Below are 24986 nucleotides of genomic sequence, written 5' to 3'. Positions count from 1 at the left end.
ATTTTAACTTCTCTAAATTTTACTTATTCTTTCAAGATCTAAGATGCATATCATCTCCTGTGTAAAACCCACTTGCCTCCTCAGCTCTCTCCCACCTTCTCCAACTGATAATTAATTTGTTCCCCTAAGAGTTCTCAGGTTTTATTTATAGTATTTGAATATTCAGTAACAGCAGTAATGACTTTCTTGTGTGTATTTTCCTCAGCTTATTTTCTGTCTTCTTAGTCAGGCTTTGAGTTTCTTGAGAGATAGGACAGTGTCTTGATCAGCTGTACCACTCACTCTAAGATGAGCATGAGCTCAGTAAATGCTTGTTGATTGACTATGCAGGAGAGATTCTGAAAGCTAAGGGAAATTGCAGAACTAGAAGCAGAGAAAAAAAAAAGCACCCTTATCCATCTCACCCCTTGTCCCCACTCACAAACATCACTGTCCTCTTTCCTCTAATGACCTAAAATCACTGTCCCAATTCCTTTAAGAACTTGAATAATTAAAATCAACAAAAAACCCAGCAGCCCGGGGGGAAATATTAATCCCTCAAAATTATTCCATTTGGCCTGCATAATAATTTTTAAACTTGTGAATTAGTCGTTAACATTTACATAGAGGATATTTCAACTAAGATTTTTTTTTTTTTCAACTGAGATTTGAGTATCCAGCTTCTTTTGAAAAATCAGAACACTCAGCAGTACTGGGACCAATCTGTTACCTGGCAACCACTTGCTTAAGCCGATAGGTTCTGCTCATTTTACTGGTATCTAAGCTGACCACCATCCTCATCAGATTGACTTCAGTCCTGTGAGATTTCCACCTGGCCCCTGAAGATTTTTCAGCTGAGTTCCAACCAACTAACCTAATACAGATAGTGTTTATCATGGAGGGGGAGTAAGTTCCCTACTAGCATTTTTGGCAAAACAATTTTTCATCGTGTATAACTGTCCATCCTCTGTAGGACTTCCAGCCCTCATTTGAAAGACCAAATTCTATCCACATAACTGGATTTTGTCTCAAGGGAAGATCAAATCCTGACTGGGGAAACACAAGGGAGACTGACTTGATATCTGCTACATCAGATCCTGGCTGTTTCTCTATCCCCAAGCCCAATGAATGCTGCTGCTGGGGGCCCAGCCTGCCCGAGAGCCAAACCCATTCCTGAGCCAGTGGCATATCTGCCTGTCATTTTAGCCTTCAATACATCACATGAAGGGAGCATGTCCGTGCTGAACAGGAGCAGGGGCCACCCTGAGAAAAGTAGGGGGAAACACACAAGGAAACACAAGAGCTGTTGGACCTCACAACTCTTGTGTAAGCTGAGTAAGATGCAGAGTTCTCTGGAGACACTAAATGATGGAATCCCAGGAGGAGAAGGAGCACTGACTCAGAGGTGAGTGTTCTCTCTGCAGTGATTGTGTCCCACGAAGTGACCGTAATCCCTCCCGGTGATTGTCCAGCCTATGCGGGCTCAATCCCAGGAAGAGGGACATCTTATGTGGTAGTTGATGCTATCTGTAGACAGTTCTGATGGCTGTTTCTTCAACTATATCTGGAAAGTTCTTTACTCATTGTTCTCATACTCTCATTTTCATAAGAAGTAGTGGGAAAACAACATAGTAATAGAACATTGATATTCCAGCTACCCCAATGCTCGTTCAATGTCCAAAAGCAGCTAAACACTTTACAGACGTGTTCTCAAAAGAGCAAGTGTCATCCTTGTGCCATAGCTGTAACAGGCAGAATACTGGCCCCCAGACGTGTCCACATTCTAATGCTTAGAACCTGCGACTGTTTGTTACATGGTAAAAGGGGATTAAGATTGCCACACTGCTACTCTACAGAAAGAGATTATCCTGGATTATCTGCTGGGCTCAATGTAATTACAATGAGGGAGAAAAGCCAACATCCGAGTGACGCAGTATAAGAAAGTATAAGAAAGACTCAACTAGCCGTTGTTGGCTTTGGGTTTGAAATCGGAAGGAGGCCATAAGGAAAGGAAGGCAGGCAGCCTCTAGAGTCTGGAAAGGGTAAAGGAATAGATTCTCCCCTCCACCTCCCCTCCGGGAATACTGCCCTGCCAACACCTTGATTTCAGCACAACAGTGTCAGACATCTAACCTACAGAGCAATAAGATAATCCATGTGTATTATTTTCAACCACTACGTTTGAGGTCATGAGTTACAGCAGCTGTAGGAAATTGTTCACCACATCAAAATTCCTTGCAAAGGCGAATCACATTTTACTTTGTATTTTGTCCCCAGATGAAAAATACCTGACTCTTACCAGCTAAGCCTGGCTTACACACAAAGTAAAAATAAAATCATAAGGTGGTTTGGCTTGATTTGGCCTGACTGGTATTAAACATATTTGGAAGAGCCAGGATGACTGTTTTGCAAAATGACCCCTTTAAGAATCATGATATATTCTTCCTCAGTGTCGTCATTGTGTCCAATATTTTGGAACTTGCCTGCAGAGTACTGCAAAAAAAAAAAAAAAAAAAAAAAAAGCTATTACTTTACAGCCAGGAGTTTTTGCTGCTTTTCAAAACCTCATTTTGAAACAGAGAAATACTCCTTAAGCTAACAACCTTCTCTTTCACATGAGTATGGGAAGAGTAGTGACGATTTGCAAAAATTAAATACAACCCTGAACTAATGGACCAAAAAGACTATCCCTACCCATGTGTTCTGAACGTCCTGTAGGCAGTGACCCCCAAGGGAGATCTCATTTCTAAGCAAAGGCAGTGTCTTTGAACAAGGGCGGAACAGCCTCTGCTTGAAAGGGAGAACTTAATGTATGTAGTTGTTGTGTGTTTCTTAAAAGCAAATCACATCCATTTGAAACCAAACACATATACTTCTGTAGTAGCAATGAGAACAATTTTTTGTCTTCAGTACTTGAAAGAAGGGGAAGCCGGAAGAGGCCACTATTCCCCTCATATCTCTTCGAAGCTACAGACAAAAAAAAAAAATCTCTCCTTCATTCTCCAGCCTCCACCCATGCAAGAAAAAAGAAAGGGGTCAATTTATTACTTAAACAATCCTGTTGTAATTATATACGGTCTGGGTGTGAATTACTTGGGGCACTGAGAGTCTGGGGAGACAGCTAGCGGATTCTCACTGACTATATTACCGTTTTGTTTGTGTGGTTTTTAAAATGTTGATCCCCAAACAGTAACCAGCCTAATAACTCTCGACACTCCATCACTAATAAACTCGGTAATGGATTTCTTCTCTCTCTCAGCATTTCATAGGTTTTGCCCAGGCTGCCAATGAAAGTGAAATGTGCTCTGTGTTTCTCTCTCTCTCTCGCTTTTTTTTTTTAGTACCTTGTTCCTTTTTAAGTTATAGTCACTGGAGAGGCTTGATAAGTTTCTGTCTTATCTCACTAAGACATCTGAGACTGATCCATAGTAACTGAATAATCAATTAATTCTCCTGCAGAGTTCCATTTACATAATGAAAATGCAACGCGCTGATGTTTTATACAAGTCGTTTTTGGTCGTCTAGACCGATAATATATTGTGTATTGATTGAGAAGGAAAGCCTAATGGATCTTCTGTTGTTGAAGTTGCAAAATTACAATTAAAGTAAAATGACAGAGGCAAGCATCTATTGGATTTATATCTATATATCTCTCTTTCATATAGGATGCTGAATGTCTGGGCCTGATTAAGGCTTTGCTCTCATTTGAGCAAAAAGGGCATATAATGTGTGGCTGTTTGTGTTCTCATTGCTAGGGCCAAAATCAATATGGCGCTGTTTGCAAACATTACCAGTGTACAAAGCTGAAGCCTGTGCCCTCTCTGTGAGGAGGGCACCTGTCACTAAATCACACCTTCCTTCACTGTCGATGTGGTGGTCTCTTAACCTGAGAAGGGAAGGGATTTGAGTAGAGCTTAGACCAAAGAAATGAAAATTAAGACTCCTGTGGTCTGTGTAGTCCTCTAGAGGCAATAAGACTTGGTTCTTCGTCTCAGTTCTTCTGCCTTTATATGTTTACAGAATCAGATTATCATTAATGATTTTTACTGCATCTCTAACAGAGGAAGGGTTGAAGTGTAAAGGTGAGGGTCATGGGCTCTGAAGCCAGACTTCTTTGATTCACAGTCCTACCTCCATCACTTAAAAACTGCAAGATGCAGTGTCGGTTACTTGACTTCTTTGAGCCTCAGTTTTCTCATTTATAAATAGAAGATTAACGTTCACCCTACAGTGATGTTGTCAAAATTAAATGAGCTCATACTTGTTAGGTCACCAGAATAAGATGTATTATATGGCAAAAGCTGAAATAAAGTTCCCTTTGATTACTAACAAATCTACAAAGAAAAGCGTCATGGTCCCGGCTCTCCAGGTCAGGGGTTTTCACCTCCTGGGGAAGAATGGATGCATACCCAAAAAGGAATTCAAAAGGATAAAGTCAGAGCACAAGGAGTTGGTAACTATTTAAATATTTGTGGTAGGATTATATTTACCGTTTTTCTTCTTTAATTTTATCTGTAGGTTCTAATATTTTTCACAACGATCATGAGTTACTCTTATAATCTTTCAAAAAAATAAAGTCATTTCTGCTTGGAAGGGGAGAGGGAAACCGCCAGCCCAGGAAGAGGCAGTGGTATCTGAAGTTCATACGCCATAAGTTCTGTATTTGTTCCCACCTCATCTTATAGTCCTTTCTGAAACGTGTTATCCACGTTTACTCTCTGACCTCTCTGAATAGCAAATTCAGCCATATTTTGCGATGCCTTCAGAGCAGAAACCCTTTGACAAATCAGGGTTAAGTCCAGCCATTGTACTTCTATTTGTATTCATATATTTTCCATTCGCCAATACCGCCTTTCCCTTCACATCACAAACAAAACCTCACAGGCAGGAAACAGCAAGTGACCCTTGTTTTAATTTACTTTTTTTTTTTTCCCATGAGCAAGCCCCGGGGCCATCACTGAGGTGGGAGGAGGCTCTGAAGCTCCAAGGTGCTAAAAAAGATGCAAGAATCATCAGCCCCTCTTTATCCTGTAACAGCTTGTCCTTGGAGCTTTACTCAGCCCTGGAAGCAGGGAATCCACTGGAAGAGCAGATGTGGAGCGGCACTGACTAGGAAACGAAAACTGAGTCGATGGACCAAACCCAGGAGGTTCAACACGGCAACCAAAAGTAAAGATGGAAACACCCACTTCCTACAGATCCAGTTTGGCCTGTCTCTACACTCAGCTCTGGACTCTGCCTTCAATGAAGCAGTTGTTTGACAGGTGAAGAGGAAGAGGGAGCTATGCAACCTTTGTTTCCTGATGGTTCATTAATTACCCTTTCCAACAATGGAGGATGAATTCAAGTTATTCAGAAGTGAGTTAAAATTAGCATGGGTGGCAGGAATAACTGATTCTCACCCCAAGGAAAGGAATTCACCCACGAAAATAAGAACATAGCCTACACTAAACCACACACCTTTACAACTTGGTAAAAATATATGCAGATTCTTAGAACACCCAAGATAAAAGTAAATTGGAGTCTACTCTTTGACATTTACTATTTATTATTGGCTTTGTGCCCTAACTAATTACTAATAACACTTCATACGCATACATGTTCTTCCTTCTACACGTGGTCTTAATGCTCCAATGTTTCAAATGTTATAAAGCAGTTAGTATTTATGTTAATGTCATGGTGTGGGGAAAAAAAAAACACACTAATAAATTTTCTTGATCTTATGCCTAACAATGCCCCCCAATAAAATCCCTGTGAAGGAAGGATGTAATTATACACAATGAGAAACTGTGATACAGAGAAAGCCAATGGTAGGTTAAGGATTCTGGATCACTGGGCAATCTTTGGAGGTCCGGATCCAACTCAGAGGCCCTCAGGCCATACCAGAGGGTCCAGGCTGCCTAAAAGACACCTTGCATCTGCCCCAGAGTGATGTCTCAGGTAGACGGTCCCAAGGGTAGAAATGATATCCGAATGGAGTTAGTTACAGTTCTTTCCAGCACTCAGAGAAGACACATTTTTTCCAGAGACCATAAAAATTTTATCTCAGCTTATGGAGATTAAATGTGAAAGAACAGTAAGTGAGATATTTCCTTTTGCCCCGAAATTAGGGAATAAGCTTCAAAGCAGGTGGCAAAGAAATGCTAAATAACCCATTTCTAAAGAAACCCTCCAATAACTGGGATAAACACCACTCTCTAGGGCTTTTTAAGAATCAACAATTAACTCAGCATCAAGAGTTCTCAGCCTGGTGGGAAGATACATGGCTTTTTTTCCTGCCCTTTCCTTGGAAAGACATGAAGAGTGGGAAAAAAATTTAGTAAACTTAACCATGCTTTTATTTTCAAAACCTCTTAAAAATCACCACTTCCTCCAACTTGTTTCTTAAATAATCAGATTTTAAACCATGTGCTTGTAGAGACTAGATAAGATTAAAAACAAATGAAGATGAGGGTGGAGGCCCTGTACCATTGTGCCTATCAACTTAATAAATGCAGTTATCCTCATCATTCAGGTCCAGAGGCCAGCAAGGCCCTGCAGTTTGCTGAGTCAGACCCAGCACATTTAATAAAAGGGAATGAAAAATAATGCGTGATGCTGCTCCAGTTCATATGAGTAAATTGTGAGGACACCCCATACATTAAGTGGAACCATTCATTTCCATAATGTGATGGGAGCATCTCCATTGATCCCACCAAGCTCTGAGGACAGAAACCTGCCTTGGGACCTCACAAAAGACTTATCAGGGGCTCAGAGAAGTTGACCGGAGGCAATACGCTAACCCCTGTACCCAAACCCTGACAAGATTTTCTGCTAAGTTCTGTCTCCAAATTTTCTGGTTTCTTTGTTTACACCCATCCATTCAATAGAGAATGCCAAGACTGCACTCTCTGATGTGCAGCAAATACTTAGAATATGTGGTTTCCATTTCTAAACGTCCCCATAGTTCATGGTCATGAGTTCATGCCTACTAATAAGAGCTAACGCCAGCGTAACTGTCTTATAGGTAAAAAGGGTGAATTGAAACTGTTTCATCTTCCCTAATACTCTTCCAAGTCTTTTCATTCTCCCAAGCATATTCTCAGTCACTTCTGGAAACCATATCCTATCACCCTACCTTGTATTCTTAGTTGTGTATGTTGCCTATTTTCAGCTTCACAGACATTGAGCTGTTTTGTATTTTACACTTTGCTTCTCTGACCTAGACTATTGTGGGAGCCTCCTAATTCGTTCTAATTTTGTCCAACAACATTCAAGAAATTTATTTGTTGAACACGATCAACTCTGCACTCACTAATGCGACCCGTTCCCTGTCCTCAAGTAACCTTCAATCTAATAGAATAGAGTCAGGGTGAAAAGATCCTTGGAGGCACGGTTCAGATGAGGAGGTCACTACTCAAGCAGTCCGATGGTGATTCTGGGCAGAAAATTCAGGCCGATTGTCAGGAGGAACTAAGACCCTTGTCACATAGAGGTACAAGGACATGCCAAGTTCAAAGCATGAAGGAAGACGAGAACTGAAATAAACAATGAATGAGAGCAAGGGCCTCAAGGGTTGAGAGGGGAACTGGTGAGGCATTTAGATCAGGCGGAATTGGACCACTCCGGACTGATTCTGTGAACAGCAAGAAGTGATAGCCAGACTATATGACACCTGCCTGGGCCAGAAGCAGGAACAGGAACATTGACTCTAAGAAGCATTTCTAGGCTGGATAGTTTTAGCAGGTTATAATCACTGACTTTTTGTGTGGGCAAAGTTTTTATGAAGCTTTTAGAGTATAAGTAGCCAGCCTTATCTTTAAAATATAACCATGAGAAGATGTTAAATAAGAATAACAGCTCCTTTTTAATTAGGATATCATTTTGCCATAGATGTGGTTGTACTTGGTAGATTAAACACTGAATAATATAATTCAAATAAAGCAATTTTCTTCACGATTGAGTAAAAAGCCTATTACGTAGGCATTCTTGTTGTTCTCACAACATATGTTCCGTTATAAAATCTTGTTGGGCAAAGTGGGTTTACATGATTCCCTACCTCAAAGATTTAGAGAGTGTGCCATACCATGGCTTCTAAAGATTGCTTCACAATCTGTAAAACCAGGGCTGGCAGCAGCCATGCTCATAGGCAGAGCCCCCACACACAGTGCCACATCTTGGGAGGAACAGTTCACACACTAACATCACAGATCTGCATGCTCATCACGGCGGCTCTTCGGGAGATGCTGGTAATGCTTCCTGTTCCAATACAATCAGCATACCCAAACGGGGGAAGGGGAGACAGTTTCTAATGCACCTGAAGGCCATGTGGACTAGTGGGCCCTGCTCATGGCCGTATTGAATCACAGTGAGACCAAGGTCCCTAAGTCTTTTCAGCTGAGAACAGCGAAGCTCAGCTCTGCTTTGCCTGTTACAGTTCACTTTCCTTCATGCCAGCATGGCTGGTGGTGTTCGTTATTCGCGTTGGCAAATTGACACAATGCAGGATGGATTTTGTCCATGAGAAAACTCATCAGCCACACTTACTGGGTGGCATTTAAGTTATGCATTTAATAGTAATAGTTAACATTTGTTAAGTGCCTAATATGTGCTAGACACCATTCAAAACACCTTACAATTATTATCTCATTTTATCCCCACAGTAACTCAATGAGGTCAAGTTATATTAATATCCTCATTTTACAAATGAGGAAATGGAGACTTGAGTAATTAACTTGTTGAAGATTAATTAAAACTAGTAAGTGGACTCTCAAGGATGTCTGACTAGAGAACATATACAAATACCATGTGTATTGGAATCACCAAACAAGTCAACTGGTCTACCACATAGTTGATTTGACATCATGTTTATTTAAGGTTTGAACTAATAGACATTAACACTTACCAGGGTTGTCATATAGTAGAATCAGTGGGACGTTTATGAGTTTAGGAGTCTAACTGCCCAGGGTTTGAATCCTGTTTAGATGGTGTACATTCATTATCAGAATCATACTAATTAAACTGCCCCATCTTTTAATCATCTGATTATTACTTTTATGTTAAAAATATTAACTATAATAAAAACAATAAACAGTAATAAGAACAATGGCTTTGAATAGAACTGATCATATTGTTTTGAGGACTTCTTTGAATATCTTTTCATTCTGTAAAATTGTTTCCAATGGTGAGTAAGATTGGCAGCATTATAAAATATTCAGAGTATAAAAACACATCTTGTAACTTTTGTAACTGTAATGCTATGAAACAGTGTAATATGGTAAAAAAAATAAATAAACAAATAGCTTTCAGAATCTGGAACTTCACTGAAAAAATAAGGTCAGCTTAAAATGAAAAATCTCTGCCTTAGTACTTAAGTAGTTGGCCATGTTAATGGACTTCACTGTGATCTCAGGTCTCACACTTTCCTGAGTCCTGAAGAACTGTTTAGATGGCAATTGAACAGCTAGAATAAAGTTCACTGTTCCAGTTTTAAATCAATGAGAAAGGTTTATGGGTAGACATTTGCACAAAAACATACAAAATCTATACAAATTCAGTGTATCATTTTTTCAAGTGTACGTTTTGAAATAATATTTATAGGCTATTTTTTCTGTATTAGATTTGCTCATTTTATATCACTTACAAAATTCTATCTACCATGTGCAAGGCACTAGAGACTGGAAGATGAATGAGGCATGGTGTCTGCCCCTAAGATTTTAATCCAGGTGATGACTCAGAACATCATTGCATCGACAAATAATGCTGATCAGTAGCACTTGAGGGGAGCAAAGTTTCGATTCATGCTTTGTCATTTCCTTATTATTTGACCAGAGGCAAATCACCTCACCCACACTTCTCAGACCTTTAGCTTTTTTATTTAAAATGAAGGGCTTGATCAAAATCAGTGTTTTGCTTTTATTATTCACAGTGTATCTTGGGGGAAAAAAATTCAAACAATATGTAGAAATGTAACAAAGGAGATAAAACATACCTGAAATCCCACCACTATTAATAATTTGGTGGCGATCTTTGTATATAAATCTTTGCATGTATCCATGACAGACACACGATTTTACATAAATCATACTATGGGTTTATAGTACAAACCCTAGTTTTTAAATAGCATATTTCCTTTAATCTTCTTTTCCTCACTGCTCAACCAGACACAATAAGCAACATCATTAACAACTCTCCGACTTGCAGCATGCTCTTAAAACAATATACATACACAACAAAATATACCTATATGGAGGACTTGCATGACATCATAAAAGTTGGAGTTGTTAAAATCTACCTGTTCTCACATAAAAATACGCCCCGATAATCACTCTAAGCTAACTGGTACAGGACTACCTTCATCATTTTAATGATGGCTTAACCTGTCATCCTATGGGTAGGCTACAACTTCATTTCCCTATCAATGAACATTTATTTGTCTTCAGTTTTTAGCAACAGAAAACACTGTTCAATAAACATCCTTGTAGGTTCTGGGGCTTTTATTTCTGTGGGATAAATCCCCAGGAATGAGATTGCTGCTTCAAAGAGTAAGTCTATTTTTTTTAACGTATATTGTCAGAATCATCCAGAAATACTTTACTAATTTATTTCCACCAACAATGTTCAAGAACACTTCTGGTAGTTGTCTGGAGGTCTAGCCAACTCATGTACATTTTTGCCAATGTGACGCTTATGAAGTTGTTTTAACTTGCATCCCTGTGATTGCTAATGAACTTAAGCACTTTTTCCACAGTTTATTGGTTGTTTCAATTTGTTGTTAATAATCTTTTTCTCCAATGTAAACACAAGGTCCCTCTGGTTCCTGGAGCCACCATGGGAAGAAAGAGAGTTACCAAGATACCAGGGCTCCACGTCCCCTTGTTTTTTTTCAACTATAACAGTTTATTTATTGGGTTCCTTCTGGGATTTGATATATAAAAATTGTTTGAGAAGTGTGAGACTTGATGCTATTTAATACTCTCTCCCTAAGATTTTAAAATAATCTTGTTTGTTAATTATACCATATTCTTATGTTTATTATTATGATCATCATCATCATTATAATTCCATCTAGATTTTAAGTTAATTACTGCCAGAATCTCCCTCTTACACTCCTTTTGTATCATTGAATCATACTAAGACTGTAGTTCTTACATTTTAATACAAAGAAGAATCACCTAGAGAACTTGTTAAACACGTGGATACTCAGATGGCAATGCCAGAGACTGATTCCGAAGGTGCTGGGGCAGGGTATAAAAATCTGTATTGTAACAAACACTTTAGGAGACGGTTACACTGATGACCCAGCAAACATACTTTAAGTGTTGGTGAGGATGTGGAGACAAGGGAACCCTTGTGTCCTGCTGGTGGGATTGTAAACTGGTTCAGCCACTATGGAAAACAGTACAGAGGTTTCTCAAAAGATTAAGAATAGAACTTCCATGATCCAGCAAGTCCACTTCTGGGTATATACCCAAAGGAAATAAAAACAGGATATCAAAAAGATATCTTCACACCCATGTTTATTGTGTCATTATTCACAATAGCCAAGATATGGAAACAACCTAAGTGTCTGTTAATAGATAAATGGATAGAATTGGTACCATATATATATATGAATATATATATATTTTCTATGTAATACACATATTACATAGAATACTAGTTAGTCATGAGGTAAAAGGAAATGCCATTTGTGACAACACAGATGGACCTTGAGGATGTCATGATAAGTGAGGTAACTCAGACAGAGAGACAAATGCTGTGTATAATCTCTTATATGTGGAATCTAAAAAAAAAGCTGAACCCATAAAAGCAGAGAGTAAACATGGTGGTCACCAGGGGCTGGCGGTGGAGGGAATGGGACAAACATTGTTTAAGGGTATCTACTTGTGACTAGCAGATACATAAGTCCAGGAGATTTACTACAGAGTACAGTGATTATAGACAACAAAACTCTATTATACACATTAAACTTGCTAAGAGACTAAAGCTTAATTGCTCCCAACACTAAAAATAAAATGATAATTATGTGATAAGACAGAGGTGTTAGCTAACACCATGATAGCAATCATATTGCAACATATAAATGTATCAAATCAATATGTTGTACACATTAAATTTAGACAATGTTGTATATCAAATATAGTTCAACTTAAAAAAAAAGAGAAGATACTCTGGTATTTGGCACTTAGTGTGTGTTCAACATGTGTTTGGTGATGAACGGCTTCCTCTTAGCTAGCATCGCGTTCTCCTGAGGTCTGGGTGCTTTGATGAAGCCATGTAAGGATCAGCAGTAAAAAGTTTATGTAAAAGTTTCACACTCTAGTACAATGTGGACTTTGGAGTCCAGCTACCCTCTTCAGAAATGGGAGAAAATCTTCACTTTCTACGGGCAGCTGGGAGGTCAGAGAGAATAAACTCAGCTTCTCCTGGTCTATTAGGAGTTGCCCCAGAGTGTACTGTGGTCCTAGTTTCTTGCCAAAGAATTCCTCGTTCTGACCCTATTCCAAACCTGGCCATCACAAGCAGAGGATGGGTTTATGCAAAAAGAATTCAAGTCCTGGGTCCAGAAAGCTAAAATGAATTCGAATAAAATCATCCCAGAGAAAATGCCAAGGAAGGGAGTCATATAAAGCCTAATTTCCAAAGAGAAGTATATTAAAGAAATAAACTTTCTCTCAGATAAGATGGGCCCTGTTCAATCTTACAGTCTTGCCTCCAGTCCTATCTGCATCCCAATCACCCTGATTCACTCTGTCACTGGGTGATGGTACAAAGGGAAAGATTGCAGATCTAATTAGCATAATATGGATAAGCAAATGGGGCTTAATCAATTATGGTTCACACTTGCTTTCATCACCCGTGCCAGCAGTCGGCAAATCCACTGACAGTTCAAATGCGACATTTTTAGAAGCCATCAGTAAATCAATAACAAGTGACAGTAATTTAGATGCACACTTCGTTCTGCCTCCCTTTCTGTCTGGGAGATGCAGCCTCAGAACCCAGAGACACCTGAGCTCAGCAGTCAAAGCCCTTCACCGCTGAAGTCGCACACGTGGGCCAAGTCTGCGTCCTGACTCTTGGCACCACGTCTCTGACGGCTTGCATGAAGCTTATGGTAAGCGTGGTGACTGGAAGTTTTTCTTCAGTGTGTATTAAATTTTCAGAAGAAGCCTGAAGTAAGTATTTATGAGAGGCAGTCAGTGATTTTTCTGCCCTGTCTTCCAAGCCTAGCCCTACTGCTCCCTCCTCGTATACCCTTGGGGCAAATCACTTAGTCTGTCTGCAAGGCAAGTACACCATCTGTCGAATGGGGAGGGGGCTGCGGAAGGCTAACATGTACCAACCTCACAAGGCTGGGCTGGGGATGAAACCAGATGTCAATGGCGAACATACTTTTCATAAATATAAGGCCATTGGTAGGGCTTCGTGGGAACAGTTTTAGCTTTCAGAGTAAAGAGAAATGGTCTGTTCTCTTGCCTGACATTTATAGTCATTTTATTTTATTCCTACGGTATTTATGTCAAAAATTCCCGCCTTAAGATGACTCTCATAAAAAGGCAGAACAGGAATTTTAAAGTTCAAATTCAGGGTGGTGAAATAAAAGCTGAGAAAGCCGGAGTTGGAAAGAACCTTAGTTGTCACCGTCATCATCCCGGTCGTCATCACAGACACCCCCTTATATTTCTTCAGTGTTTACAGTTAACAAAGAGCCCTCACATACAGGGTTTATCTCTGGGCTTCATGCTCCGGGGAGAACACTGAGCAACTGCAAATCACTCAGAGATGGGTGATGATGGGGACCCTGGCTCCTTCCCTACCGACATTTGCCTTCCCATTGCCTTGGGGACATATCCCCTTACCAGTTCAAAATCCAATTAGCAAGTGTCATTCACTCCTACCTCGCCACATAGTCCACAGGTCATCTCCACTGAAATTAACGTTTATTACAACCACAACTTTAGTCTAGTCTCATTATAATATGCATTTAACGAATCCATAAAGTCTTCCATAGGTCATTCTTCCACATTTGAAGTGCATATAAAATAGTCCTTAAATATTGAATTCTAGAGTCTGGAAAATATTTTCTTTCAATTTATTTGAAGACATTAATTGAATACTGTGTCCACTGGCTATTGTTGCAAAATTGCTATGCAACAAATAACTACAAAATCTCAGTGGCCTGGAACAATAAACACTTATTTCTCACATGATTATCTTTGCAGCTCAGTTGATCTAGGCTGAGTTTGCTTATATCTCTGCAGTTTTGACCAGAGCATCTTACTTGGAGCAACTCTGCTCTCTACATCTCTTCTTCTCATCTTTATCCTGAGAATGGCCTTCTCACTCATGGTGATGTCAGAAGAACAAGAAGAAGGAGGCCACTCACACAAGCACTTTCCAAGTCTCTGCTCCCACCACGCCTACTAACATGCCATTGGCCACAGCAGGTCATGTGCCCAAACAAAGGGGCGGAGAAGGTACACCCTGCCCACCGCAAAAGGGTAGTGTCAAGTTATACGCAAACGGTATGGAGATTTGTCAGGAAGAAAAATTGGGGTCATTAATGTGGGTGCCTTATATGGAAAACTCTTGAGTCATTTTCTACAGGAAATACAAACATAAAGGGAAAGAGATTTTGCCATGTAGGACCTTATAATCTCATAGCGAACCTGAGAGCTTTTCACATAAAGGAGAAATTCTGTCTGGTTGTAGAGTAAGGAAAGATTATCAAGGTGTCGTCTAAGATGGATTTCAATGAGCAAGTAGGATATTAATGACCACGTAGAAGAATAGGGAATGTTCTATGTGGTAGGCACTCCTTGAGGGATGGCACACTGGAGGAAAACACAATTATGTCCTGAGAACAATCAGAGGTCCTAGATGGCCGTAGATCAGGTATGCAGACGGCAGTAACCAACTAACAGCCAGAAAGGGGGGTTAGGCTCATGATTCGTAGTGTGTCAGCTATGTCAATGGAGATCTTATTCCTGCCAGTACATTGTCTATGACCAATTCCAACCAAACAATTAATGTACACATGCACATATTTAAGGACAGGAGATTTATTTACTACTGACTATGGAGGGGCAAGGCTAAGTGATGTTCCACGGGTGTTCCATTAGTTGAACACCTCCTTCAACTTTTTAAGGGGAACATTTCATCTGAGAACATCTGCATCGGCCTGAGACACATTTTCCTAGTGCAGTGCTTGACTTTAAGCTGACTGCAGACATCAAACTTTCTTTCACCATTCTTTGACATACTTAAACGTTATTGAACAAATGTCAGTTATGTCTGTCTCTTGAATTGTGTCAATCTAAATTGAAAATGTGCTGACTATTTCTTTTTTTAAGCATCATCACTCTCTGTGTTTCTACGCCAGTGGTGCAATTGGACATGACTGGAAATATCGGTCACTTCTGTTCCCTGGAATGGTTAAGTTTGTTCTTGCATCTGCATTTCCAGGACCTGACCCTGAAATGCAGAATCACACCTAAAAAATGTGGAGATCATTACAATTCTTTTTTTTTATTAGTATCGCAGCTAATAATCTCATGAATATAACACAGTTTTCTAAGTGAAATAAAAAACCCTATGGATTTAGTGATATCTGTGTATCTGATTTCTTACAATATTAGTCAAATTCACTACTTCATCTTGCTTAAGGCAGGAATCCTCTTAATTACTAATAATTAGAATTATAAAGTACTTCTTAAATGTATGCTTTAAATTTTGATGGTACTGAAATGATTTCTACCAAGTTAGCAAAATGTTTCAAAGCAGAAGATATATTAAGAAGCAGACAGTAATAAATAAGAATAATATGGGCCATTTATTAACTGTTTGCTACTGTTCATATGCTGGACCAAGTGTGTACGTATAACCTAATTTAGGCCTCATAATTGCTTGTAAGGCTAATACTGTTGTCATCCCCATTTTACAGATGAGAAGACTGAGGCTAGATAACTAATTGCCCAAGACTACATAGCTGATAAATAGTAGAAAGATAAATCTGTCTGGCTCAAAATCCCATTTAGATGCAGTTAATAAGAAATTCAATGCCTACTGTATGCCAGGTACTATTCTAGACTCTGAGGATCTTTCAGTGAACAGCACAAATACAAATCTCTGTCCTCAGAGAATTTATTTTCCAGCCTATACCATATATTTACAAAAGTAGGATCAATACTCAGTATCTTACAATTCAGTGGATTATTTTTCTATAGTGTATTCATATATGAGTCAAATCTTCATAACTAAATTATAAATTCCAAAGAAAGTGGGGTTATATTTTAGAGCTCTTTTTTTTTAATCTCCCTTTAGCACACAGTGATGATAGATTGTGCCATTCAATATGTACTTTTTAATTGATACATTTTTCGAGTACCGCATCGTTAACAAACCCTTGAGAAATCACCGGTTCAGGGCTGTTTTATTGTTTGAAGTTGCTGCTGATTCATTGTAAGGGCAGCAGGGGAGGTGATTAATCCAGGTCCCCCGGGTGTCTGTATAACTTTCATTTCCAGATGTTGTGCTGACTTGAATCACTAGTATCCAATGCCAACAACTAGAGAAAAATTTTTAAAAAAGTATGTTCTCTGGAAGTTTAGCACCATATTGAAAAAGTCGTTGTGTGATGTCGACCAAATTCTTTATTCTCCCCGTACTTGTTTCTCTTTGTATTGCTTTTCAGCAGAGGAACGTGTCAGAAGGAAAAATATAACAGGAATTGTCCTATTTGTTTATTCTTTTATTTATTTTTTTATTCCAAGGGCTGCCCACTCCTGCCTTCCTCCAGCCCCCTGATCTTCAGCTACCGCTCACTGCCTCTCCCCGTCTCTCTTTCTTATTCTCCGTGTCTTATTCTTATTGTTATTCTTTCTTATTCTCCATGTCTCTGCTTCCATCCACCCCCGCCCCAGGATGTTCCTCTAACCCTCTGCTTGTGTCTACTCTAACTCATCTCTGTCTCTTTCTCTGTATGGCTGTCTCTGTCCACCTCTGCAAGGACAAGTATCTCGAAGTTTCTCACTCTCTCCGAGCCTCTGTCTCTGAATTTTACAGCCTCTCACAATGGCTTTCTCTCTCTCTTCTTGGGTGTATTTCTAGAACTGTATCCTTGCATCTTTGTGTGTGTGTGTGTGGTTTTTTTTTTTTTTTTTGTATCCTTTAATTTTCTTCTGTATTTTTTCTCTTTATCTCCCTCTGGGTATTTCTTATTCTATTTTTTTCTTCCCCGTGTGAATCTGATTTTTCCTCTTTCTTTTCTTCTCTCTCCTTTCTCTTTATACCTGTTATCTCATCTCCACGCCCCACCATCTCTCACTGTGTGTGTCTCCCTCATTTCTTCTGTGTGAGTGTGAGTATGTGTGTGTTTACGTGTGTGTGCACACACACACATGCTTGGTGTCTGTGTGTTCATAAAGGCTGTCTTGATGTCTGTCTCTATATTCAGTGAATCAATTAACATTTCTCCCTCTCTTTGTTGGTGTATATCTGCAATGGACTATTATTCAGCCGTAAGAAAAGAAGTCCTGCCTTTTGCACAACATGGATGGACCTTGGAGGCCATTGTGTGAAGTGAAATAAGTTAGACAGAGAAAGACAAATACTGTATGTTCTCACTTATACATGGAATTTCAAAAAGCCTAACTCATAGAAATATGGAGTGGATTGATGGTTCCCAGGGGCAGGAGGGTGGGGGAAATGAGATGTTGCCCAAAGGGTACAAACTTCCAGGTAGAAGATAGATAAGTGTTCGGAATCTAACGTATAGCATGGTGACTATAATGAGCAAAACTGTATTATATACTCAAGGTTATTAAGAGAGTAGAACTTGTATGTTATCACAACAACAACAAAGGTAATTATGGGAGAAGATGGAAGGGTTCACTATCCTTATTGAGGTAATCATTTTGCAATAGATACATGTATCAAATCATGTCATGGTGCATCTTAAAATTATGTATGTTATATGTCAATAATATTACAATAAATCTGGAAAAATGATATGGGGGTGGGAGGGGCAAGCAAGCAATAAAGAGAAAAAATTATTGTCCCGTTTATTTTTAACAGATTGTCAAAAGGAGCTGTGCCTTTATTTAATTACTTCATTCCTGGCACTTTGGCGAGCATAAGGAGAGACGAAGAATCCACTTCAATTCAAAAATTCAGTCACAACAATTTCTAATTAGAAGATTAAACAATCACGTGTGACCTGATCCTTCCAGAGATGTTTACAAGGACCGGCAGTGACTTGAATTTCAGCAAGATGGTAGACTGCATATCTGGAGGTACCATCTCAGTTCAGAAAACTTTTGGGCTGAGCAGTAGTAAAAACATCCTATGTCCAATTTGGAAAACACTGAAGGAGCAGGATTTGGAAAGAAATTTAAATTAATGCTTATAATAAAAAAAAGAGAAAGGTTTAGGACGAGTAAGCATCAAATTTAGGAAGTTAGAAAAAGAGTGCAAACAGAGAAAAGAAAAAAAAGTAGAAAAAAAGATAAGAGCTGACTTAATGAAATAAGAAGTAAACATACACTAGAAAGGCTCAGAAAAATCAAAAAGACGGTTCCTTGTAAAGTCTGGTAAATTGACAAACCATTTGCAAAACTGATTACAGAAAAAGAACATGGGAGACACGGACAGAAAGAGAAGGTCTGGGACACAGCATTAGGAATAAAAATGAGACTATAGGTGCACGAAAGATTCAACAAATATTAAATAGATATTATAATAAGCTGATACCAATAAGCTAGCCTAACTGTTAGAAATTGTATTAGAAAAATAGGAATTACCCCAAAAAGTCAATTTAGAAAGTTCTTTTATTGATTCGGCATACATTGCTTTAATGTAATACAGGTCATTTAGGTTATTAAATATTGAAACATTTACACGCTAGCTTTGAAGAGCCCCAATCTTGATCCCCAAGTACTAACTGGGCCAGTTTTGCCCCTTCCCCAAGACCGTATAAGCCTGCCCACAATCTATCAACTGAAGATCAGTTCTGGGTACCATAGGCCTACAGATCCCGTTTCACACGTATTTGTTGGCATCTATCCTGACTAGTCCAGTGCCTGATCCAAACCACCAGCAGAAATTCTACCGGTCACTCCTATCTATAGCCATTAATTAAAATGAATACTTATTTAAAAAGTCTGCTCATCAAAAACACACCAGGTCCAGATGGTTGTATAGATGAATTCCACCAAACATTTAAGACATTGGTAAATTCACACAATGTTTCACATATTTCTTCAAAGACTTAAAAGGAGGGAATATTGCCTAGTTCATTCTATAGGAATAATCTAGATGCAAATTCAAGATGAAACAAGAAAATTATGAATATGTAAAAAGCACAGGCCAATTTCATTCACAAATTGAGATGAAATATTATTGAATACAGCATCAAAAAAACCAAATTCAGCAATGTATAAAAAGATGATACATCATTAACAAATTAGACATGTTCCAGGAATGCAACACAATTTCAGTATAAGAAAGTGCATTAATGTGATTCACCATATTAAAAGGATAAAAAAATCACTTCAGTAAATACAGAAAACTGATAAAATTCAGTTGATATTCATGATTTTTTTAAAAATAGAATCGTAGAAAACTTGGAATACATGTAATTTCCTTCATCTGGTAAAAGGTAAGTGCCAAAAACTATAGCAACTCCATATTTCATGGAGATTATTAAAAGCATTCTCTTTTAAATTATGAATAAGATTTTAAAAGCCTACTGTCACCACTTCTAGTCAACATAGTATTGGAACCTAGACAGCTTGATTTGACTACAGGAAAAAAAAAAACATAATAAATACAAGGATTGGAAAAAAGGAAACTGAACTGTCATTATTTTCAGATGATATGATTGTCTACATAGGAAATCAAAAAAATAGAGACTAGTTACTAGAATTAATAAAATAATTTAGCAGTGTTTCCCACAATAAGATCAATCTATAACAATCAATCGCATGGCTGTAAAGAATATGAAGGCATTAGAAAATATTTTACGTGTGTGTTTATGTGTACTATTTATGATGATAAAAAGGACAAGGGAAAAATGCATTGAAAGGTATGAAGACCAAACCTTTATGGAGAAAATTAGAAAGTATTATTGAAGGACATTAAAGAAATCTTAAGTAGGTGGAGAGATACATCTGATTCATGTAAATTCTCTCTCAAATTAGTTTTTGTATTCAGTTTGATTCCAAAGAATATTGCACAAATTTCTTTCAAGCTGATCCTAACATTTATATCCAAAAACAAAAAATCAAGAATAGCCAATACATTAATGGAGAAGAAAGGACGAGATCGTGAATCTGACTATAATCAAGAATTATACTCTGAATCACTTTGCTGTATACCTGAAACTAACACGACTTTGTAAATCAACTATCCTTCAATTAAAAAAAAAAAACACCAAAACAAACAAACAAAAAGAATTATACTAAAGTCAGATAAAGACAGTGTAGTTCTGGGCTAAGCTAAGATAAATAGACAAATGCAATCAAATGGAGATTTCCACATTCTTAGAAACTTAATATGTGACAGAACTGACTTGGCAAATCAGTAAATAAAGTAGATTCTATAGAATAAACAATGTGGAGACACTTGGTCATATGAAAAAAAATGGAAATTTAATACCTATTTCCCACTCTTTGAAAGTGTTAGTTGCTAGAGCTAGACTTACTGACCTAAATGTAAAGGCAAAATGTGTAACTTTGAGAATAAAATGTAAGAAAAGACTTCTGTGACTTCAAGGAAGGAAAAGGTTTCTTAAACTAGACTCAAAAGCAAAAATCATAAAGAAGGAAATTGATAGATTAAACTATATTAAAGTTAGAACTTAAACTCTTAACAAAACATACCATAAAGAAAGTGGAAGAGGCAAGCCACCAACTAGGAAGAAATATTGGCGACACATATAATAACAAAGGACTTGTGTTCAGAGAAAAGAAAGAAACCCTACATTTCAAAAAGAAATAGAAAAAAAAATCCCAATAGGAAAATTGGCAAAAGTCATGAACATGCATTTTCCAAAAGAGAAAACACCAGTGGTCGATAAACATATAAAAAGATAATAATTTTATTAGTAATCAGTGAACTGTGAACTAAGATCCCAGTGAGATACAACTACACAATCAACAAATTGGCAAAAACTGAATTGCTGGGTAAAACCTGAAGTTGACAAGAATGTGTAATGAGACGTTTTAGACTCTGCTGATTGGAGGATAAAGGGATCCAACTACTTTGAAAGATAATTTGGTAATAAACACCTCGGAAACCTGAAGGTGCGTAGACCCATCAACTCTGCCCCAGAAGACGTACAAGATTGTTCAGCAAAGCAACGCTTGTGACCACAAAAAGCTGAAAACAACACAAATGCCTCAGTATTAAAAAGGATAAACAAATTGTATTATGTGATAAACGGGGAATACCATACAGTAAAATGAGTGAATACAGCCCTATGTAAACGTTTAGGTGAATCTCAAAAATACAGTATTGACCAAAGCATTCAAAATCACAAGATGTTTGCAGCCTGACTTCATTTACATAAGAATCAAAAACAGAAGGAAGTAAATAATACATCATGCAGGAAGACACACATGTGTGAAAGCAATGAGAATGATTAAGACCAAACCCATAAGATTGTTTATTGTCTGTGAGTCTGTTTCTGTTTTGTGGGTGAGTTTCATTAGCATCTTCTTTCTTCTATGGTTACTGGGGGAAAAGGGGTGGGAAGGGATAAATTTGGAGTTCAAGATTTATAATTAACTACTAATATATAAAAATAGATTTAAAAAAAACAAACTTCTTCTGTATAGCACAGGAAACTATATTCGATATCTTATAGTAACCTATAATGAAAATGGAAAAGACTATGAAGAGGAATATATGTATGTATATGTATGACTGAAACATTATGCTGCACACCAGAAACTGACACACTGTAACTGACTATATACTTCAATTAAAATAAAAAAATAATAATTTTAAAAAGAGCAAATCCAGACCATGGTTAGCCCAAGCAGGGAGAGAGGCAACGTGACCTGTGAAGGGCACACAGGATGGTAAGAGATACTGGTGTTATCCTATTCTGTGTGCAGTCTGATGGGTACATACGAGTTTATTTCAATATTTTTCTCTAAATTCTAAGTATATGTTATATAGACTCTATGGATGATGTATTTCACCATAAAAAAATTTTAATATCATGGAAATCCCATGTTGAAAATATTTTAGAAGTCTCAGAAGAAAAGCCCTGTGAATTGCATATCAAGACATAGTAATTCTGTGTAAGGAATAGGCTGAGAGGCAATGTGCAGAAAATACAGCTCATCCAAAAGAACCTTATTACACAGACTGGGCGACCAGGCACAGAAGTGAAATGCAATTTTAGAATAGCCTAAATCTTGGAATAAAAAAAGAAAAGATTAAAAAAAAAAACATATGGTTTCAGAGAGGAAATACAAACTTACATTTGAGTGAGAACCTTTTGTGCGATGAAACCACAAGGATGAAAACGTCCATGGGTCTGTCTGCAGATGCTGGCGACACAGCTGCGACATCCTCCCCAGGACAGGGCATCCAGCTCTTGCCCTCGAACGAGAACCCTGAGAGGCCTGGTCTGGAAGACGGGAGAAGTGGGTAATTAGGAGTCCAGGGGAGTGGGTTAATCCACAGCTGGTGGAAATCAACCCAACGACTACGAAGACAAAGAGAAGCGGTGTGGGGGTGGGAGGGGGTGGAGTGCAGACAGAGAGACCAAGGAGGAAAGGAGCTGAGTAAATGAAACCAAACATGCATATAAATTAAGCTTTATTAGAATGGAGCCACGGTTCTGATTCTTTTAATACTGAGCTATCGGTTTGATAGATTATTATAGACAGAAGAACTCAGGGTGCAGGAAGGCAGAAGGTTCCTTGTGCTCTGGACAGAGAGTGCTGTGGGGCTTCCCGCAGTCTTTTCTTCCTTCCCTGCCTGGGTCCCCCATCCACCAAGAAAGAGATGTGTCCATTTTGTCTCCATGGAGCCCCTGAAACCACGCACGCTGAGAAGCAAAGGTCTGAGCCAGAAGCTTCAGCGATACAGTGTCACCTACACTGATCCAGCTTTTAGGCTTGACCATTAAGAAAACACTTCTTACTGTCAAATGCAACAGACTAAAATACATTTTGCTAAAGAGGGTGTTTTACCACTAAGAGCTAAACGGGCCACGTTTCTGAAAGATCCATAAAGTGTAGGAGGAATTAAAGGCAGACTGTATCAACATTTCCGGAAGATTAATGAAAGACTGCAGAATGTGAAATGCGAGGTCCTTAAATGAGTCTGGGAAAAGAGACACGGAACAAAGGGTTGAGGGAACTGGGGTGAAATCCAGAAAGAACCCTCACCTCCTCCACTGAGCATCAGAATGACAGACGACGAGAAATCAACTGCAACATGGGGCTTCCCCAAGGAAAGGAGAGAAGTGGCCCGGGGGAGACAGATCATTCCGGGGGTCCATGGTCAGGGCCGGGCGCACGAAATGATCTGTTCTGTGCTGTATCTTCCGTCTTTAATGTCTCACTCCTGTCTAACCGAACCAACTATCTATCTTACACCAGGACATTTCATCAAAGATGTGTCATTCCTAGGGTGGGCAAATTGACCTTAGGATAAAATGAAAATTCCAAATTTACTCAAACAGTCAAACAGGAGCTCCTTTCCCAGGGAGGCCTTCTTAATACACCCTGACCAGTTCCTAATATTTTCTAGAGGAGGTTGGATGGAGTAAGGGGGCAGAGGGGCAGGGTAGGGGATAAATTTGTTTTGCTTTAAACAAAGATAAATAACATCTTGGATTTTTTGGGAGGGAAGGTGCATTTTTCTATTGAAGTGTAGTTGATTTACACTGTTGTGTTAGTTTAGGTGTACAGCAAAGTGATTCAGTTATACATACATATATATATAATTTTCAGATTCTTTTCCATTATAGGTTATTACAAAATATGAATACAGTTCCCTGTGCTAGACAGTAGGTCCTTTATGTTTATCTATTTTATAGATAGCAGTTTGTATCTGCTAATCCCAAACTCCTAATTTATCCTCCCCCCCCCCACTTTGGTAACCATAAACTTGTTTTCTATAACATCTTAGATTTTGATACAACAAATATATATACACACACACACACACACACACATATACACACACACATACATACGTATATATATTCATGGGCTTATACGGTTAGAATTTCTGATAAACCACAGTGGACTATTAAAAAAAAAACAAACTTAGGACAGTTTTTGAAGTATTCCAATTTCTATCTTTATTTTTTTTCTGAATACAGAAGAGAGGAATACCTCATAATAGTCTTGAAGAGCAGATAGCAAATGGTAAGTAAAAGTGCTTTGTTAGTGTAAACAGTAAAACTTTCATGGTAAAGAACGTCTTTGGAGTCCAGACAACGTACACATTGTAATAGTTTAATTGCACCATAAACCTCCTTTCTAAAGCATACTCGGTGAGGTAGTTAGGTTCCTAAGTGATCCAAAACAGTACCGCCACACGAGGGGTGCTTTCTGCCTGTTAACACAACATGCTAAGCACTTATGCTTTCCTTGCTAAAACCCCATGGAACAGACAATATTTCCATCTTCATTTTCCAGGGGAAACACAGACGCTCAACAAGATTTGCTCATTTGCTCAAAGTCAGATAGTGAACGTATGGTGAGGGGATTCCAACCTCGTCCTGCCACTCCATGACTCTGTGACCTTGAGAAAGTCCTTGGTCAAAAGACAATGGCACCTTCCTCTTGGGGTCATTGGGGTGGGGAGAGGGTTACTTGAAATAATAGTCATAGAGGACTTGGCACTAAGTAAAGACTAAAAAGTTAATTTTTATGCTCATTAGGTATAGAAAACATTTGTGTCTAGCATTTGGCTCACATCAGTATTAACCTGTGGACGTTTTAGAAAACTACAAAGCCTTGCACTCCACTCCGACTTGGTCTTACTGAGTCAGAATC

The 24986-nt window shown here is 38.5% G+C and overlaps 1 long non-coding RNA gene across 1 annotated transcript in view; it reads right to left on the bottom strand.

Annotated features, from left to right (window-relative positions):
• LOC123616541 (uncharacterized) overlaps positions 1-23164 on the bottom strand; it is a 78358-nt gene extending 55194 nt beyond the window's left edge. The window contains exon 1 of the long non-coding RNA XR_006724553.2: positions 22452-23164. This is a non-coding gene — a long non-coding RNA (uncharacterized LOC123616541). The remainder of the gene's footprint in view (positions 1-22451) is intronic.
• Between the last annotated feature and the right edge of the window lie 1822 nt (positions 23165-24986).

This window comes from Camelus bactrianus, chromosome 21 (assembly GCF_048773025.1).
Source record: "Camelus bactrianus isolate YW-2024 breed Bactrian camel chromosome 21, ASM4877302v1, whole genome shotgun sequence".
Classification (NCBI taxonomy): Eukaryota; Metazoa; Chordata; class Mammalia; order Artiodactyla; family Camelidae; genus Camelus; species Camelus bactrianus.
This window is presented reverse-complemented; position numbering and strand designations above follow the sequence as displayed.